Below are 18,034 nucleotides of genomic sequence, written 5' to 3' on the forward strand. Positions count from 1 at the left end.
TGACTCAGTGACCTGGCAATTTGAACCAGCAAAGCATTTGTCTGCCTAATGTGTTCACTTACCGGTGTCAGCTTGCTGCATGCTCTGAAGAAATCCTGCTGTTCCCCCTGATGTGCATCCCTGAAACAGCACAGCTGCCAGGTACACTGGGCTGACACTTTTCTTGATGCTGGTGTCACTCGACATCTGAAGTCCTAAAGGAGGTGCCATGTGTTGGCATTTTCCTGTGTGATCCCGGTCACACTCACCCCTCCTCTCCAGTCCAAAAGGAATGTTTCATCGCATCTGGTCTCAAATGTAGCTTGAGCATACATCAGTCTCTAAGATCCAAGACTGAAGCCAAGTCCATGAACAAAAATGTAGCAGTGAGCCTGCCTAATGCAACCCCCCAGTGAAACTTTTGGTGGGAGGTCTGAGGTTGTTTTGTTTAAGTGTTTGCTGACTTAAAACAAAAGACTGGAGATGAGCCCTGTCCTCAGAGGATGCACAAGAAGCATCACAGTCTTAATGAAAAAAACCCCAGATGCTCCTTGTGGAAGCCCACAGCTTTCATTTGATGCTCATGGTCTCATTCATAAAACCTGAGTTCAGGCTCTTTGTTTATGCCTTCATAAGTACTTCCAGTTAATCCCACTGTGTTTGCTTTCCTCTTCCTTGCAACTCAAACTGGGTTATGGTTTAAATTGAATATATAGTTATTTTTCTTAATTGTTTCCCTCAGTCCCTGATCTCCGTTTCTGCTCTAGAGATGCTCCTTGGCAGCCACGGGAGGGCAGCAGGTCTATGTGGATAAGTACCAGCCATTTTAAAGTACTCTGCTGTGTGCCCCTTGTTTTTCAGAGGCTGAAGGCCCTGGAATCTCCTTCGTGGCAGGAAAAATAAAAAAGGCAGGCATCTCACACCCCAGCACAGCTGTAGTTTTGGCCCAGCATGGGAGAGACTTCCAGTGAGAACAAGCTCATGCTGAAGCAGAATTCATTTAAAACCAGCTGTTTTCAGTGTTTCAGCCATGTTCACTGCAGTCCTGGATGAGATGCTGCTGTTACATACTCCATTTTGTTTGGGTTTTCTCCTCCTTTTCTTTTTGTAATAAATCATCCAGTCCTAGTCTCAGTCCTCAAAGCCTCAAGCATAAGTCAGGCATTGCTAAATTCAATTTATTACATAAATAAAGATTCCTTCTGAGCATCTTCAGGAAGGAAAGGAATAATTAAACTTACTGATTTGTCATTCTTCCTCTCGCTTCCAGTCTGCTATTCAGTAGGTCTTGCTAATCTGGGGGAAAAAAGAGGACACAGCTGACATTCCAGCTCTTGGCACTGAGAAATCAAGGGACAAGCTACATAATGTTGGATGGGGCTTTGGGCAACGTGGTCTAATGGAAAGTGTTCCTGCCCATGGCAGGGGGGGTTGGTACTGGATGGTTTTTAAGGTCCCCTCCAAACCAAACCATTCTATGATTCTCTGTTGTTTGCGTCCTCAGGAGGACCAGAGGGTATCTTATTTTCTTGAACTCAGTTGCTTTCTAAGAAAGCAGTCTGGAGAGAGGTGGTATCTTTGCCAGAAGCTCTCCTGCAACACTATTTACATGTCCCCAACACACATGGTATTCCTCATTGAATTTATCCTTTCTCCCTCTGCCCTCAGGCAGGTGAAGTGATATGAGCTGTTCCTATTCTACAAGTGAGAAACAAAGCAAATCATGGAATCAGAACAGTTTGGGTGGGTCTCAGGGTTGCTTTTCCCTGAGATTCTCCTCGGGGTTGCTGTTCCCAGAGGTAATAAGGTTTTTCGTCTTCTCTTTGCCCTAAGTGTTTCACACCGAAGGTAGAGATGACAAGCTGAGTCCGCCAGTGCATGTTTCCAAGGTTGTTTGTTCTTCATTATCTCAGTTCTTTCTCAGCTCTGCAAGGCATCCCCAGCAGAGCAGGACACGCGGCAGACTGGGCGGATCAGAGAGCCCCACACCTTATGTACGGTACCTCTGACCCAACCACCATCCACAACGTACTTTTTATTTACAAAATTGTACCAATACCTACTACCTATGCTAACATGTCGTTTCTACTCTAAACCAATCTCTAAAATCCAACTCAGCAAAAGATGGGGGATGAGAGCAAGAACAAGGAGCACAGGGGCCACTCCCCAATTCCTCCATCTTGTCTCTTCAACCCCATATACTAAAAATCCTAGATTCTACATTTACATTCTATGATAAACTAAATACTACTTATTTTGAATTGTCTCAGCTTGTGATTCTTCATACAATGTGGGCATTCACTCCCATGGCCAGGGATCAGAGGCAGTGTCCTCCTGGGCTCTGTGTGAGGCTGGTTGACCCCCTTGTACAGATCCTAGACCCCCCTGTCTGGTCTCCAAACCCTCCAGCATGGCCAGAGGGATGTTCTAGACTCCGACAGGTGGGGAGGGATCTTAAAATCATCTAGTTCCAACTGGTACCTTGTATGGGTAAGGACACCTACTAGACCAGGCTGCTTTATCCAGCCTGGCCTTGGACACTGCCAGGGATGGGCATTCACAACTTCTCTGGGCAACCTGGGCCAGTGCCTCACCACCCTCACAGCAAAGAATTTCTTCCTAATACCTAGTCTAACTTACCCTCTTCCAGTTTGAAGCTGTTCCCCCATGTCCTATCACTACATGCCCTTGTAAAAAGTACCTCTCCCTCTTTCTTTTGGGCTCCCCTTGGGTACTGGAAGGCCACATGACCATGTTTGGGTTTGAGCTTGGATACGTAAGGAAGATCTGTCCACATCAGATCACAGCATCAAACACCATCACACAAGTTACTGTTACTTCTTTTCTACCTATTGCTTTGCTGCAGGTTTGCTATTACCCACCTCTTGCCACTCCAAATGCAAGACATTTGCCCTGAGCACTGAAGGAGTTAAACAAATATTAACTGTTATCTTCTTTGTGCAACACATTTGACAGGTGCCCAAGAGCACAATTTGGGAGGTGTCAGTGCTCAGCCCTATTGTGGCTCACTATTAAAAAGATATAAATAAACAGAGACTTTGAATGTAACTAGCTAAACTCCTTGATATAGAAACATGAGACAGGTACGGGACCAACTAGATGGAGTGGAAGTTTTCCCAAACTGGGAACTGTTCGAGCCCTATCAAATGCAGCCTGAGGTAAGTGACAGCTCCCACGGCCAACTTGGGATTAGATGGGCGTAGAAATAAATACCAGGAAGCCTGGCACTCCTGAAATTGGCCCGCAGGAGGGGGTGGAGTAGGAAAAGCATTAGGCCTATTTTCTCCTGGATCACTGGTTTCTGTGATTGCAAGGAGAGCTTAGTCACCCTGGTATAAAATATGACTAACTCCACAACTAACTTGGATTTAAGGAGATCAGGAACAATGTATAAAGTGAAAGTGTGGAAAAGCAATCCAGCCTATTTAACTTGTGCCATGCCATCTTCAACCTTGACAATGCTTAATACAAGCTTTTGAAATTCTCCCTGACTTCACGGAGCTGCATGTGTGTATGAAAGACTATGAGCCTTCTTTCAAAACTGGTGTAAGATGAGCAAGATCCCTGGAGCTGAAGGTAGGATTCAGGATTATTTTAAAAGCTACCTATCCTGTGTACCAACAGTTAGCAGCAATAAAATGCCAATAGCATTAACAGAACTGTTCTAAATAGGAATGCCATCCCCTCAGCAAGCCAGAAAATACATGCCCTCTCTCTAAGCCCCTACCAAATACAGTCTTTGTGGTATTCTGGGAAGTTCAGACTTGAGCTATTTTTGTTCTCCAGCTATTGTACTAATAGTCTTCCCGAGTGTTCTGTGAGTTTCAAGATGCATGAAAATTGTTTAACTTCCTTCTTTAATATGGAAAAGAATTGCCCTGATTTCTGCCCCTGTGTGATTTGGGTGAGCAAGCAAGAAAGCTCCAAATGTGGACTTAAATAGGATGGGAAAACGAGGGCATTTAGCATGTAAAGGGTTAAGGCACCTTCTCTGCTACTCTTGTGTGCACATGCTACTTAACACTGTCATGAAATAGGAGCACTGCTGCAGAACAGTGAGAACATCTGTATTTCAGGAAAAGAGTAACATTTCTTGTGCTGGGAAAGCAGACCACCAGCTAAACTGAAGCCACAGTTGCTAGAGTGCATTGAGTGGATGGTGCAGGGTGTAGTCACTGTCCAGGCTGCATCCTCAGATGCTGTGTGTGGTGGGACTGCTGAAGGAAAGGGTCATCTTTGTGCTCACACCTTGGGCTCCTCCAGGCTGGAAATCTCACAAGTGTCTGGGAGCTGATGGGAGAGTGAACCTGCAGTTCTGCTTCTCAGCACCGCTGTGCCTGAAGGCAAAGCCTTTTCCCTACTAGCACAGAGCAATTTGAAATTACTCTGCTGTGCTTCCACTGAGGCTTTCCAAACACTTCTCTAGGCATCAAGAACACAACAGCACAGAAGAATGCCATTAACCCTATTTTACAGATAGGAGCTGAATGATTTGCTCAGGGTCAAATGAAGGGCTTAACCTGGATGTCTGGAGCGTCCCTCAATCAGTCACTCCTACCAGAGGCTCCTTAATTGCTGGTGTCTCCCTCTCAGTTGCACTCTGGTACGTGTCAGTCAGGGTGTTCTGCCACTGGTCGGTCTCTCTCTGTCCAGGTAGGCAGACACAGATAGATAGCAGAGGTTAGATTATGCAGTCCTGCTCAAATGGCCTCTGGAATTGGATTGATAGCCACAGCAAAGCAGGAAAAGGGTCAGTCAGCATCCAAAGGTAGCAACGATCCTGCTTTCCCATACTGGTTTTGGCTTTGGGTTTTTGAAGCCACAACATCCCTGCAGACTGACTGCTAGATGTAAATTGTCATGACTATCTGTGAATCATCGTCTGGCAAGTGGATGGAGGAATTTGTCCATTTACCACACAGGCACTCAGAAACACCCTGCAGCTTTCCATGTCTCTGTCCCACACCTTGCTGTGTTTGGAACAGCAAGGCAGGAAGTCAGGAAGCCAGAACAAGCACTGGCTTTCAGGGCAGTGAAAGAAAACACAGTGTCTGTGGGGTGATTCCAGGCTAGGGCAAGGTGGCTCCCTGCTCTCCAGCTCTGTGAACATGGCAACGCTGTGCCAAAAGCTGTGGCAATGGCTGAGTTTGGCAGCACACTTTGCCATTAACCAACAGAACTATGATGACTAGTGTTAATTCTTAGTTCCAGTAAAGTGTTCAGAAATAACCCTGTTTCTCCCATGTTCTCTGGCTCCAGCCCGCCTTCCTGTTTAGAACAACTCTGCCCAAACTGTTCAGATAACCCCTCTGTCCTTGGCAAAAGGTTTTTAAGAGCGGCTAAATGCAGGCAAAGGGCTTGTTTCTGTTTGCCTAGCTTCAAAATTAATTTGCCATGTTTGCCCAGGGGGTGAATGGCTTTGCCAGTTATCATCTGTAAAGTGAATCCTGGCTGGAAGCTACAAAGAACTGATCCCTTCCACCTTGTCCATGCAGGATCGACTGAGGTACATGTAAACAATCAGGTGCCAAGGGGAGAGAACAAAACACCAAACTATGCAAGCAAATGCGATTTGCAGTGAGCAGAAACAACTGATCTGTCTAGTCCAGACAAAGAAGAATTACAGACTGAATAATGTTTAACTGAGTCCAACAGAGAAACAGAAATGCCATATTCTTGAGGCACACAGCTGCTCATCAGGCTACTGCACTCTTCATCTCATTCAAAATGGGTTTGCTCAACACCAATAAAAAACACTGTTGTGCAACACAATTTGAATTGGCAAGTATAATATTGTGAATGTTTTACTATATAAATGGCTACAGTGGCAGGGGCAACGGTGCCTGTCCCTGCCCTGCATTGTCCCACACACACTACCCAAAGACAAGGACTGATATCCTTCCCTTCCATTTCCTTCCATTTCCTCCTGTATCTGCACCTCTTCACCTGGCACTGTCCTCTTAACACACTCCACCCCCACAGGCTCATCTTCAATTTCCAGAGCACCCTGGACACACTTGGCATCCACAGGGTGAACTCTGGAGAGGTGGGTGGCATGAGGCAGAGCCACGCCTGGCGTGGTGGTGTTTGCATGGTGAGCTGCACAGCCCTTCTGGCAGCCTCCTGTCACTGAGGAACATGGTGTAGCTTAGGCTTGTTGGGGCTTGTTACCACCTCACCCTGACAGTAGCACCTAGCTGTGCTTTCTTTCATCATCCTTCCTTCCCCAAAGCAGCCCCTTTCTGGGTGATATGGAAAGGAGGGAGCTGTGAGCAGGGGCACAGAGAGGCAAAGGGAAGGTTTCTGGGTCTTCTTGACCCTCCCTTTTTTTTCAATTAGGGAACAAGACAGCCCTTCAGCAGTCCCCTCTCCTCCACAGAACCTGACAGCCACCTCTGCTTACCCCCTCCCAGCCAGGGGTCTCGGAGCACTTCAGCAGCCCCACTGGCATTCCCTGCCCTCTCCAGCTATGCAGAGCAAGGCTGCTCACTGAATTCTCCAGAAGGAAAACAGGGGTGGGAATCATGAAATTTCTCTGTGGTGACCAGTGACACGACCTGAGGAAACGGCATAAAGTCATGCTGGGGGAGTTAGGTTAGATGCTAGGAAAAGGTTCTTCAGCCAGAGGCTGGTTGGGCACTGCAACAGGCTCCCCAGGGAAGTGGTCACAGCACCAAGCCTGACAGAATCTGAGAGGTGTTTGTCAGCTCTCAGGCACATGGTGTGATTCTTGTGGTGTCCTTTACAGGCCCAGAAGTTGGACTCGATGATCCTTGTGGGTCCCTTCAGCATATTCTGTGATTCAAGGAAATATCTGTCCTGCTCCCTGCACTATATCTTCCTCTTGGACAGAAAATAGTTATCTTGAGAACTGCCACACCACCCCCTTCTGACAGCACTAAATCATCTTAAAGTGCTAACTCAAATGTCATTTTGTCTCTGTCTTTGCAGTGAGTGGAGAAAAAGGAAGGACAAGTGCAAAGAATGCCAGAATGCTTTGGGATGAAAATACAGAGTCCAGAAACCAGAGCACTACTAAGCTTAACAAAAATAGCTCATCATTTGGATTCTATGATGATACTGGATGTGCATCTACCACTGACTGAGTCAGAGAGATCCCATTTCTCTGAGAGCCCTTGCTCTCATTCTTGGCCACAAAGCCATATAAATAACATAGTACAAACAGCATCACTGACACCTGCCAAAGTTTTGAAATACCTACAAGCTAACTACTAAAACCAAGCCACCTGTCCAGTGAGTTCCACTTGAGTTGTTCCACTTCATCATCCCTACATTATTATGTTGATGGAACGCCATAAACCTACGTAGTCAGAGAAGACATTGCATCTGCCCTGAAGAAATTGCCCTCTAGAGAAGATGAGTGAACTCAAGGCAAAACCCCTCCAGAGGCAGCTCATCTGAGCCTCAGAAATTGCCTAGAGAAGGAGGGCTGAAGGAAACACTTCCAGAGCAACTTTTGCCTTGTGATTAGCTGTATGACCACGGCAGAAGGATGGTGATGTATATTACAGATTCATTAAGGTTGGAAAAGATCTCCAAGTTCATTGAGTTCAACCATACATATTGTGGTTGGAGAAACAGCTTGGGCCTGTCCCACGCAAGAGAATTTCTGAGTGTTCTCTGAACAGCCTGGATACTTGTCAACCTAATTACATGACCAATCACTGCTTAATTGACGCGCCATTAAATTTTTTTCTGCTGGTCAGTAGTCTGCCTGCTAATTTTCTGTTGCAATGGAGCCCTTCTTACTGCAGGGCCCAAACATCCTTCCAGGCTCTGGTTCTCTTAACTTCTTCTGTTTGTAGAAGTTCAGCCCTTCTGGCTCATTCCTCTCCGGGAATATGTTCCACTTTGTACAAGGCTTTGAGGAAGTCAGCTTTCACCAGGTGCTTCAGTCAGCACCAGCACTGGCAGAGCTTTATTTGGGTGTTCCCTGGCACCCAGGACATGGTGAGCTGATCTCTGGTGAGCAAACAGATTCCTCTCAGAACTACCAGTGAACAGGAGTAGGAATAAAATCCCACCCTGCTGGAAGTCATAGCCAGCGAGCCTTGGGCTCGCCCTTCCCGGTGCCCTTCTTGCTGCTCCTACCCCAGCCCTGCAGAGCTGTTTGTGCACCCCATGGAATGGCACCACTGAGCCCTTCATTACATAAATATTAACAAGCCATATCAGGTGGGGAGAGGATGGCACAGCTAAAGCATCTGCTGTGGAGTCAGCACTTCCAGCTGCTATGTGAGGCTTTCACCCTGACCTGCAAAATTAGGATATTTTGAGAATTAAATAATCTTGAACAAGACATTTTAACATTAGTAGGGAGAAGCCTCTAAGGGACTCCCACACTAGTTAAATTGTAACTACTAGTTATAGTTTAAATTTATTATAATTTTGATTATATTTATATATGAGGATTGATAGATCATTGTAGTATTTATAGTTTTATAATATTAATATTACTATAATAAAACTCATAATGATTTTATTATAATTAAATAAAAGATTGATTTATATATTCCTCATAGTTATAAGTTTCTTGCTAGAAATGTTTCTAGATAAGGCAGTGAGTATATTGAAATTTGACTGAATAGAACACTACCAAACAAGCTACAAGAAGTAAATGACAGCTGTGTTGCAAAAAATGTTTTTTAGCTGATTTATTAATAATGTTCACTTATTGTTATTATACCTAATCAAGAGACTCCTCGAAGTCTAGGAACTTGCTCTTTCACAGGACTGCTTTGGCTTGCCCTGAAAATTCAGCTCTGCACTGCACACACTGCAAAAGAGTGCAGGTTTGCAGCACAAAAATTACATGAGATTTAGACACTGACACAAAACCTTTTAACTTGCAACAACCTCATTCTGCTGCCACATCCCACTGGAGGCACTAAAGCACAAATGGATGTCAATGTTTAGATTTTTACAAAGAAGTTTCATAGAATGATAGAATAGTTTGGGTTGGAAGAGGCCTTAAAAGCTTGACTAGTTCCAACCCTCTGCCATGGGCAGGAGCACCTTCCACGAGACCAGGTTGCTCCAAGCCTTGTCCAACCTGGCCAGAACACTTCCAGGATGGGGCAGCCACAGCTTCTCTGGGAAACCTGTGCCAGTGCCTCACCACCCTCAGAGTAAAGAATTTCTTTTTAATATCTATCCTAAGCCTGCTCTCTTTCAGTTTGAATCCATTTCTCCTTGTCCTCTCCCTACAGGCCCTTGTAAAAAGGGACTCTCTATAGGGACTAGAATTCTTCCCTCTACACTGCCTGAAGGGCTTTATGTGTTAATGTTTGCATAGCACACTCAGCAGATCAGTTTCTACACAAACCCTGCACAGATTCAGTGCCTGGACAAAGCTGCTGTTTCACCTACACTGCTTTGGTGGAGAGCACAAAACCAGAATGGGGCAGCCTGGGCCGATCCCCACAGGATTCCTGTCCCTGTCTCCTGGCCTGGACATGGCACAGTCTGCACAAGGCCTGACTGCATATTTGTCTGGGATTTGGATGGGATTGGAGGAGTGCTCCATCCTCAGTTCCTCTTGCTGAACTTTCCCACTAGATAATATGAGTAAGAAGAGAGAAGACAAGAGTATGCAGAATTATTAGGGTCTCAGTGCGGGTCGGGTGCTGTTAACCCTTCACAAGCAGAGAAGGGAACCTGAATTTGAACACCCCAAAGCCCAGAGGAACAGCCAATAAGGCTGGTACATAAACCACTGGAACCCTTCCTGAAGAAAAGGATGACTCCCTGGTCTATTCTCTAAGCACAACACTCTGCCCCTTCTTATTTTTTTTTTACCAATCTCATAATTGGTACTACTAAACCAATCCCAAATACTGACAATATTTTTCCCTATTACCATTTTTCTTCAGTTTACAGGGAGATCTGCCATGGAACAGTTCCCCCAGTGCTTCACATACATCATGTTCAACTTTTTATTCAGGATTTTGGACAAAGTAGGCAACCATCCCCACAAGAATTAGCCTCTGGATTCTGGATTGAGTCTTGGGTGTCCCTATTCCCCCTAAGAACTAAAAAGTAACAAAGAGGGGTATACACTATTTTTTCCCAGCAACTTCAGCTTTCAGCCCTACCTCTTTGCCCTCCAAATTAGGTGGGAATACAGACACTTCTCTCTTCTTTAAGTACAGAAAGAGCGAGCCCTGAGCTCAAGTTCAATGGGTCTTTTAAGGCTGCAGAATGTCTGGCAGGAGAAGGCGTGATGCAAATTGAACAGCAGTGGCAGAAATATCAAACTGTTTACCACGTGTGAATAAAGGGAGCCAGCCAGGCCTGTCTTTGAGAGATGAGGAGAGCTTCACCCTGTGCTTGTGCTGCCTCCATCTCACACTATGGCAGCCTGCTCATGCAGAAACCCTCCTCGTCTCCGTGCTCAGCACAGTGAGTAAGATGTTTCACAATTAATGCCGAGCTGATGCAAGCAAAGTGATGCTACACAGAAACTGAGCACTGACATCCAAATTCAGTACAGGAATAGATAAGAGCGTGTCATTAGAAACCTTTCCCTCGTTAGATATGATCTTTATTAGAAATAGTACGAACCTAATCACAAATATAACAATTAATTTGTGTGAATTTCTACAGGTGTGAGTATTGAAATTAAGAAAGGCGGGCATTTTTTGATAAAACTTTTCAAGGCTGGTATCTTATTAGAAGTCATGTTTCTGCTTCATCTACATATTGAATCTCCATCCCTTTAGCAAAAAAAAAAATTAAAGTGTCATGTTTGCCCTTTCCATTTCAGATATATTTTGTCTACACATAGCCTGTGTGTTAGGCAATTAATTCAATAATGTGCCTTTCCCAGGGAACTGTTTCTTTTTCACCTTTCAGTTTCAAATCCAGCCTTCCTAGTCCTCACTGGGTCTGGTTTCTAATCTGATAATGTTTGGGTGATGAGTTTTGCTAAATTTACTTGTAGCTGTCTGTTCAATGCCTTACAGAGACCTCCTCATGGCTTATGTGGGAAGCTGAGAGGGGCTTGGGGGAGATGCAAATATTTTTATTAAAAAAATCATGAAGGAATATGTGTAATGCTTGAACAATATTTGGTATGATCATAAATACCAGCATACCCTAAACAATCCTCAGTCTGAGCAGCTGGAGATAATAATTGTCTCCCTGTGCAGAGGAGGGCAACTTTGGCAATAGCAGGTTGGCAGTAATATTCACAGGTTTTTTAGCTAAACCACTCTACACACTTACAGCAGACCATTTATTCATTTTCCTTCTTCACAAATCCTCAGCATCCGCGCAATTCCTACTGACTTAGATACAGGTCCTCTGGTGTGGATTTAAGTGCTCAATTCAAGCTACTATTTAGCTGAAAAGATCGGCCAAAGGAAGAAATTGATAATGGTGAAATTCAAGCTCAGGGCTGTTTGTTGGTCACTCCTGCAAGTTATGCCACTGCTAGAGAAGGATTATGAATCCTGTTCGGTTTAGGAAGAAATGAATGATTTAATCCCCAAACCTCATCCGAATGTCCTCCCGCACTGACGCAGCCATGTGGCAAATGCACCAGAACGCCTGTATTGTTATTTTTCAGACGGGAAAGTTGCTGACAGCGGCGGGCGCTTACCAGAGCATCCAGACACGCTCGGAGCCGGCTGTCGCTGCGAGCCCCTTGCAGCCTCTGTGGGACGCCACATCCCTGGGATCGACCTGTAGGGAACAAGCCACTGCATTGGTTTCCAACGTGCTTACGAGCATTTCCCAACAACCTGAGTAATTCTCAGTGTGCCCGAGACGATGCTCTGCACAACCACACAGGCAGCCACAAATAAAGCTTTCCTGGACACGGAGCGCCAGGAACTGGGAGCTGGTCCCTTCGCCCGGGATTCCCCCGGAGCCTGTCGGGCGCGGGGCTCCTGCCCATCTCCTCATGCACATTAATGGGGACTGTGTCCCACTAATGTGGGACCGCCTGAGCAGAGGCACCCCGGCCTCCCCAGCCCACCTCAGCCGTGGGGTGCCAGCGCTGCCCATCCCATCCTTTCCCACGGCGGGAGCACCCTCCCCCACCCCTCCAGCCGGGACCGCGGCGAGACGCCGCCACCTCCGACTGACACCGCGACAGGGCCGGTCCCCATTCGCTGCAGAAGCCCAGCCCGGGGGGAGCCGGCCCAGCGCCGACAGCCGGCGGCCGCCGCCGCCCCGCTCGCAGCACACGCTCCTCACGCCTCGCCCGGCCCGCGCCCCCCCGCCCACCGCCGCACGGACCTCACGGGCCTCACGTCCTCCTGCAGCCGCCGCGCGCGCCGCGCCGGGCCCGCCCCGCCCCGCGCGAGCCCCGCCCAGCGCCGCCGCCCATTGGCGGAGACGCGGGGCGCGCGGGCTCCGCCAATGGGGGCGCGGCGGGGGCGGGGCGCGCGGCCGGGCCGCGGCCGGGGGCGGTGGCGGCGGTGAACAGGAGTGCGGGCCCGGGCCGCGGCCGCCGAGCGGAGCGGAGCCGAGCAGAGCCCAGGGAGCGGAGCCGGGGGCCGCTGCGCTGTGCCGGGCCAGGGTATCGGAAGCGACCGCGGCGGCGAGGAGGACGGGCCGGGCTGGGCTGAGCTTGCTGAGCTGGGCTGGGCTGGGCTGGCGGCGGGGTGGCGGCAGTGGAGCACCCGGTAGTGGTGGTGCCCCCGGCTGTGGCGGTGCCCCGGCCGTGGGGTTTGGTCCGTTGCGGTGCGGGGGAGCCGTGCGGGAAGGGGTGCGGGTGATGGCGGTGGCGGTGCTGCCGCGGGGAGGACGGCCGTGCCCGGCGCGGCGCCTCGGGCCGGGGGTCGCTCGCCCGGGGCGCGCTCCCCGGCGGGGGGACGTGTGCGGGGTCCCGCGGTGGATGGCGGCCGCGGGGCAGCGGAGCTGCGCCCGGGCAGGAGGCGCCCGGGGCTGCGGCCTTCCCGTGCCCTTGGCCGCGTCCCGCCGGGGTGAGAGCGGGCCCGGCCGGTCCCGCCTCCTGCCCTCCGGAGCCCCGCGCTCGGCAGCGCCGGGCCGGGAGCGGGGCCGGCGCCTCAGCGCACCCGGGCAGGTGAGCGGGGAGGACAGCCGAAGGGGTCAGGGAAAAGGCGCAGTTCCGCCGTTCCGCCTCGCCCGAGGACATCACGAGAATCTGGTGCTGTGCAGCTTTTCGGGCTGCTCCGCCTTGGAGCCTCGCTCCTCTCTGTCGCTGGGACCGATCCGCGCGTCTGGTTGGGGATGGATGTACAATAAAGCTGCTGGCTGTTTTTAAAGCTTTGCTTGTAGCTGAAATAGAGGTAAAAAAACCCACCCTGTGAGCCCCCTGCCTCTGGTTAAAGTGCCTGAGGGCGTAATCTTTCTTCTTACAGACAGACTTGTAAAGTCTCTGTAACACTGTGAACAGGAGCTGTTGGGGAGATACTTAGTTTTAAAACTAAACAGACTTCGAGCAAGCAACCTATAAATACCTACAGATACGAAAGCTGGGTTTGTATAATGTTTTCATGGTTACTGACCACTTGATTTCTGCAGGACTGTATCATAAGAAATAGCACTATTTCTGATAGCCCAACAAGGTTATGTTCCACCTAGCAGAAATGGAGGTGGGGAGATTCTCTGTATTCACCTCCATGCAATGAAAATCCAAACTTTGTGGTCAGTTTTATGAAAGGAAATTAAAACTTTTCTTTCAATAACTGAAATTACAATTTTCCTAAAAAGAATTAACCTAACAATTTCTGGGTTTTTTTCTGAGTTGCTTGTCTTTAAATTGGATTGTTTTACTAGACTACAGAATATGCAAAATAAGCCTTAGCACTGGGTGCAGAAGGGTAGTGGCCAAAGTCAATAGTAGCTCAATGAAAGAGTTTAGAAGGGCTTAAGAATTTTTTCTTTATACAAACTGAATGCAGATTGGTGTCTAAGGGTATATCGGCAGGTTTGCATTTCTCTGTCATGGGATAAGAACATTCATATGTTGTCAGAGGGAGTTTAGCTGCAGTTCACAGGAGCTGCAGCAAGCAAGAACCTTCTTGCTCTTGGACCAGGAGAGTCCTTTTTGTATTCTCTAGATGTTTTTTTCATTGCTGTTAGTTATCAGTGACCTTGGTAAACCTGAATAAGATATGCTTAGAATAAACATTTTTATATTGTCCAGTCTTACTTGAGCTGGGAAAAAAAATGGGTGACCTGCTGTGCTTTGACAGCGTGTCCCTTTTAATAATGAAGTAGTGAGACCAGTAGAAGAAAAGGCCATCTGTGGAGAATTGCCTCACACCTTTACTGTCCAAGTGCTGATCACCTTGTTTCATTCCTGCCAAGGGGAATTCTGTGCTGTGTAGTGCACCTCTGGTTAATTCATTTCTGATAGTTAACACAAGTTAATAATAGCTCAGTGCATCCATGCAGCAAGAACAGAACTTGTTTTGGCTTCTAGTCTTCCAGTAGTCCTTTTAAAGGCAAGTGGTGGTCTGTTGTTTCACACCCTGTTTGTCAGGCGGTATTATTTTTCTGGAAACTGAGAGGGAACAAGGGACAGGACCTGAATTCCCACTTCTTAATTCTTTTATGTTAAAATCAGTTGATTGCTTATGGAGTTGCGATTTTTTAGGTAGAGGTTGGTGGGTTTTTTCAGTCTGCACGTGTTTTTTCTTCATTGTATTAACCAGGGTGCAGGGGATGGCGTTTGTCTCATGGTCTGTCATCTTGTGTGTCAGTGTGCGTGGTATAAATTGTTTGATCCAGGTGGCTTGCCAAATGCATCTCAGGACTTAGATTGGTGCATGAATAAGCATTTCTCTTTTTCCTTAAATCTGTCCTGCTGAGTGAACATTCCAGCCCAGGATGGAGGTAGTGAGTCTGAAGCAGTATTTAGTAATCATGTCTCCAGTATGATGTAGGTCATCTTGTCTTCTCCCTCTAAAACTGCTGAAGAAAGAGGAAGCTTTTTACCTTAAGGAGCTGTATATTCTGGAACAGAGCAACTTTAGAAGAAGAGTAGCTTCTCTTTCAGCTGATTTTATAAAAGTGCTAAAAGTGCTGCTTTGTGCTATGAGTGCCTGCTTTCCTTCAGGACCTGAAGAGGAAAATCAGTTATCTGCATATGGAGCTAAAATGCAAGCTGGCAGTGAAGCACAGTTGTTTGAGGGTGTGGGTTCAATCACTGTCTGCTTTCTCACCCAGCAGTGAAAGCTTGTTTTACAGGCACATTCCTATCTTCAGATTCAATTTTTTATCTTTCTCAGGTTTTTACATGCCACTTGTTTTGTTCCTCTCACCTCCCCTTTCCCTGTTTAGTAGATGGCAAAATTAGATCAATCTGAGCTGGTGACAAAGATCCAAGAAATAACAGGTTGCATGAGTTTTGCCCTTTCTTTGCACAGTTGTGTTTCTGCACTTTATTTTAATGGCATTTTAATTGCTTTTGTGTTTTGTGAGTCATTAGAGGAACAGAGCTAAATGAAACATGTTCAGTTCCCAGCTACCCAGTCTTTGAAATGTTCTGTGTGCTTCTCGCAGCATAGAAAATGACATTACTTGCTCTGAAAAACTTAGCTGTCAGTCTGTGGAGCTGGCTTTTAGAAACTTTACAAGTCTATATGTCTGTTTAAACAAGTCTGCATGCATACCCACAGTTTAAAAACAGATTTTTTTTCAGGAAGCTGCATAAGACTTTGTCTTTTTCTTGAAGACTGTGTAGATTCTTTTTGTGGAGACACAGGGAAAGATGATCTGCTTGTGGTCTGTATGGCCCTAGAGCTGTGATGTGCAGGTGATAACTTCCACTTACAAAGTTCTCCTACTGTGTTTGTTTTGCTTCTGTAGTTTGTCCTGGTTTTCAGTGTTGATTAGATCTTTACATGGCCCCTTTTATTGCTATTCCTGACTCCTTTTTAACCAGTTGCACGCCTTGGATTTTTTCTGCATCTGCTGAACAAGTGGACTATAAATAGGCTTGGGACATTGTTCAGAAATGTCACAGCTCTCCTGCTGTCTGGATTGTGCCATTTGGAAGGATTAAATCCTCATCGTAATTTGATATGGTCAAAAAACTCATCAACAGAGTAGTTGGGATTAGGGAAGAGATGGAAGAGACAATGACTGGGCAGTAAACTGCAAGTGGATTGTTTCTTTTAGAGAACCCTCCTGAAATCAGTAAGCCAACAATTTCACATTGCATAGCAAAGCTTTGTGGAGTGTGGCCTTTCAGAATTCACTCTAAGAGTTCTGGTATTTATCAAAGGCAACTGTATAAGCTGCAAAAAGCTTTGGTTTTTCTAGTTTGGAAAGGCGATGTATTTATATTATGCAGAATGTGATTTCATAAAGTCTATACATAGAGAGCATAAACCATTGTAGATTACAGATTCTGTATCAGGGTGAGAACTTGCAGGTTAGGCTTAGCTGTAATAGAAACACAGAGCTCGTTACTCTCATTTACCCTGATGTCAAAAGTCCCCACTTGTGGGGGGCAGGAGCCAACAGAAATAACTTGTCTGTGGCAGAGCTTCCATGCAGGAGCTGCAGGTTCTGATAGACCATGTTCCCCTGCAGCACAGAGATCAGTTTATACCTTCTTGAGGTAGTCTTTTTTTGCCTATGGTCCTCTTCTTGTAAGGAGGATTTGGCACAGCCAGAAAAATGAAAGCTCGCACAGCCAGGGCGCTGGTATGCCAGGGGGCTATGAATAGATTAGGATGTGCGGTAAGTTGCTAAATTGGAACCTAGCTGCAGCTTCCAGGGCAAGGTTGGAAGCCATGAGATCTATACAGACACGAATGCGTGTAGGATCAGTAGTGGGATCAGTGGCTGTGGCGTTTGCCCGCTGCTCTCAGCGGTGTCAGAGGGATTGCTCTCAGCACAGGGCTGTGTTTGCCACCCAGAGACCTGTGCGGGCACCGCTTAGGGACTGGTAACAGTGACTCAGGGTGGGGTGTGCAGGGGTCTGTCCTGGTGTACACAAAGGCTGATAGGCAAAATACCTTCTGACACCTGAGGGAGAGCAGGTGTGCAGACAGTTACAGGCTGTGTAACCTCTTAGAAGGGGTCTGGCTAGAAGCCACTGCTGGGGAGGCATTTAATAGTGACTGCTGGCAATATATTGTTTAGGTGGTCAGCAAACCAGCTCTAAATCCTTGTTTGTCTTTGATCTGTAGAGGTGGGTGTTTAGAGGACTTTTAGGCATAGGCTATGTGCTGTAAGGATGAGTGTACTATGGAGAGCATTGGGATTCTGATCCTGACCCCATGCCTGACAAGCAGCGTAAGTTTGGGTAGATCACCTGTTCTCTTCCCTCTAAAGTAGACAACTGTGAAACTGTCCCCTTTCCTGAGCTTTGTGAGAGTTATAAGTGAAGAGAGGCATGTGTGTTAAAATGCAAGAGGAAGAGCTGCTGTTTTTGTCAAGACTTGCTTTAAGTAGTGGTGTATTTGAGTCTAAAGGAATCTGCACTTGTTTGTGAGGCACAGCACTTTATCTGTTTCCAGTTCCTAGTAGGACTTGGTGTGCTTTTGAAAGACAATTGTAGCATAATAATGTATGCAGAAAGCATTAGCTGCTAGTTGATAACCTCCTTCATTTATATTCTAATTCAGAGTACAAGACCAGTACTCTGGGAACTCTGCTGATTCCTGTGCAGAACTGTGCATCAGAGGGAGCTGAGCTTTCGTGGTCTCTTCTGCTCTAACTGTTGAGGTGACTGAGAGAATAGAGCTGCCCTGCAGGCTTGGGGAAGGTGTTTGTAGTGCTCAGATTTTGTTTGAAGCTCAGCGTTTGGGTTTGGTCAGTGAAAAGCTTTAGTGTAACCTTTTTATAAATACTGCTAGATAGAGTTATTCCATGGATGTGAGGGATTTGTCTTCTCAAGTAATGATGGATGTTACTATTGATGGGGTGACTTGGCATTAGTGAACTGCGCTTTTGTGTAAACTTGCCATAAACCTAAATAAAGGTTTCATCTTGTAGTAGTTCTGTTTCTTAAGTACATGCTTCAAATATTGTATCTGCCAGAATCTCATATTAATCTGTGTGCTTGGAGGTCATGCTCCGTTTT

The 18,034-nt window shown here is 46.9% G+C and overlaps 1 protein-coding gene and 1 long non-coding RNA gene across 3 annotated transcripts in view; one reads left to right on the forward strand and one right to left on the reverse strand.

Moving 5' to 3' along the window:
* Positions 1–12,328, reverse strand: part of LOC134547345 (uncharacterized) — a 54,490-nt gene extending 42,162 nt beyond the window's left edge. Inside the window, exons 1-3 of the long non-coding RNA XR_010079449.1 lie at positions 12,265–12,328; positions 11,624–11,706; positions 1,221–1,275 (exon numbers count right to left, since the gene is read on the reverse strand). This is a non-coding gene — a long non-coding RNA (uncharacterized LOC134547345). The remainder of the gene's footprint in view (positions 1–1,220; positions 1,276–11,623; positions 11,707–12,264) is intronic.
* A 77-nt stretch (positions 12,329–12,405) lies between these two features.
* The window catches only part of COQ8A (coenzyme Q8A), a 43,199-nt gene continuing 37,570 nt past the window's right edge, over positions 12,406–18,034 (forward strand). Inside the window, exon 1 of one of the 2 annotated variants that reach the window (XM_063391154.1) lies at positions 12,406–12,547. The gene's annotated coding sequence lies outside the window, so the exon portion shown is untranslated. Of the gene's footprint in view, positions 12,548–12,628; positions 12,654–18,034 lie in introns of those variants that run through there. The other variant, XM_063391155.1, reaches the window with a different exon arrangement.

The sequence above is a fragment of the Prinia subflava genome, chromosome 2, assembly GCF_021018805.1.
Source record: "Prinia subflava isolate CZ2003 ecotype Zambia chromosome 2, Cam_Psub_1.2, whole genome shotgun sequence".
Lineage (NCBI taxonomy): Eukaryota > Metazoa > Chordata > Aves > Passeriformes > Cisticolidae > Prinia > Prinia subflava.